Below are 2777 nucleotides of genomic sequence, written 5' to 3' on the forward strand. Positions count from 1 at the left end.
GGCCCTCCAGGACTACAATTCCCATCATTCCTGACCACTGACAATGCTGTCTGGGGCTGGTGGGAGTTGGAGTCTGTCATCATCTGGAGGGTCACAGGTTCCCCATCCTTGGACTGAAGGACAAACAAGATGCTTCTGGAAGTTCCTTTTCAGCCTGCTTCTAGCCTAATGGTAGGACAGATGCAACCACCACAAGATTCTCACCTGCTTTCCTTAAAGTTTTATCTGGTCAGGGGAGGTAGATAGCACTTGTCCCTTGATATACAGTTTAAGCTCAACACGAATGTGTTTATAACATAAGGCACTAGAATATTGTGGTAATGAATTTCTGTTCTCTGAAAATAATGTTACTTGCAGCACACTGTTACTAAGAATGTAAGTGGCTCAAGTACTCCATCACATGGACAACCTGAAGATAGGTTTTGCAATTAACATACATCACAACAACTGGCTAGAAATTCCCATCAGCATCAACTTGGCATTAAAGGCTAAAGAGTGGGAAGATTTGAACCAAATATCTTAAGAATCCATTTTACACTTTCAGAACAAAACACAAGTGCTGGGAATTTCTAGAAAGAGCACACTACAGAGCTGGTAAGATATTGTAATGAACCTGGTTGCCAAGGACTATAGAGCCCAACAGAACTGTGGGAAGCTAACCCCAAACGTAGCATGCCTCTGGTGGCAGAGAGTTCACCTACTCTTCCCTGGCTTTATCTTGATTGGTGGGTTTGGCTACACAAACAAGTCCTGGGGACAGTTACTCAAGGGAAACTGTTGGTGTGGCAGACTGAGAGGAAGTCCAGTAGCAGTTCTGTGGAAAGCTTTGTAAATACTGTTTATATAAAGCAGTCTCACACAATAATGTTATCTGTGAGAGCAGCATAGAGAGGTTGTGGGACAATAAGTCACAAATGGGACCTGCAACAAAACATTGCAATGTAGACTGCTCTTCTCAGCACCTGGAGCTGAACATCCACAGCCCTCTTGAGCACCTTCCCTAAGAAGGGAACATTGCTTTCACAAACCTTTGGGTCGAGAGGATTTTCCAAGGCAGCAGACACCATCCCTTCACTCCAAGACATGCTCATCACACTCTGGACCTACCTGTTTCTCCCTCCCCCCAGCTGAGTGGGACAAATCAGCCAAAAGGCAAGAGTCAAGAGGGTATGTGGTCAGCTGGATTTGTGCTTTGTCTGCATCCTCAGGCCTCAATAACAAACTGCTCCCATAATACCATACCAGATAGTGTTGGACACTTCACTGCGAACTGTGACAACCATGGCAAATTTGACATGATGAGTGATTTTATGTTATTCATCTCGCTCTCCACTGTGCCCAAATTTTACATTATTCCTCACCATTTATTTTAATGCCGAGGAAACACAATGCAAATAGGAGGTCTGTCATCAATTGTGTATCTTTAAAGACTGAAAACAAACAACAGTGAATACTGATAATATTTGCTGCATTGATTTCTGTTTCAGACATGGAATGAATAAGCAAACATCAGCAATTTCTGCTTGTTTCTCCAACATTTCTACTTCCAACTCAGTATTTTCGCTGTCTGTTGGGTAGGAGCATTCAATATTCTGAACAGGAAAGTCAAACTGCTTTTCATATGGCAAGCATGATGTGTAGGAATAGGAAGCCCTCGTATAGAGGAGAAACAATTTGTCTGAATAGCTTTCCTTCTGCAGTTACTTTAGGATGGTTCAGAGGGATTCCCTTGTAGGAGAGCTAGTGTCAGATTGGACAGCCAATTCTCAAACACATAGAGCTGCAGTGCAGTTTATATAGTTGTCCAAGACAGAAATTCATAACGAAGTGGTTGAGGAGCAACAGGGATTGGGCAGAATTGGACATATTGGCCTTCCTACTTGCTGACAAGCCAGACCCATAGGACCATATTTGATCTAGCCAGCTTCCTACTGCAGTTCTGCCTATTTAAAAAGGAATGGGCAGAATCCCATATGGTTGACTGCCAGCATAATTCAGAACAATGAAAATGGGGCGGAAGGGGGGGGGGAGAAGACCAGCTAACAGGTGGTTTCTAACTTTGGGTTGGAAAAAAATATGAAATGCACTGCCTTCAAGTTGATCCCAACTTATGGCAACCCTGTGAATAGGGTTTTCATGGTAAGCGGTATTCAGAGGGGGTTTACCATTGCCTTCCTCTGAGGCTGAGAGGCAGTGACTGGCCCAAGGTCACCCAGTGAGCTTCATGCCTGTGTGGGGATTTGAACCCTGGATGTGGGGATTTGAATCCTGGTCTCCCAGGTCATAGTCCAAGACTCTAACCACTATACCACACTGGCTACTTTGGGTTAAAGCACCGAGTTAAATTATAAATTTATGTAGCATTTCACTTATTTTACAATATGCTGTCATTTATTACTACTGCTATAGTGTGGAAGGTCAGATGAGCTGTTTTAATTTCATCCTGCACTGAATGATTTATTTGTTGTACAGTCAATGGCCCTTGGCTAACTAATAAAGACAACTGACTATTTGTCCATCTAGGCAAGTATTGTCTGCTCTGATTGGCAGCAGCTCTGCAGGATCTCAGGTCAAGGTTTTTCCCATCACCTGCTATTTTTAACTGGAGCTACCAGGGATGCAACCTTGGACTGTCTGCATGCAAAGCATGTGCCTTACCATTGTGCTATGCTACCTTCAAATAGTACAGCAGAGCTTAGACAAAGGTAACATCCAATATGATTTGTGAAATAAAGAGAAAAGCCACAAAATGAAAACCATAGGTAGGAGTTTGTTCT

This window comes from Rhineura floridana, chromosome 1 (genome assembly GCF_030035675.1).
Source record: "Rhineura floridana isolate rRhiFlo1 chromosome 1, rRhiFlo1.hap2, whole genome shotgun sequence".
Lineage (NCBI taxonomy): Eukaryota > Metazoa > Chordata > Lepidosauria > Squamata > Rhineuridae > Rhineura > Rhineura floridana.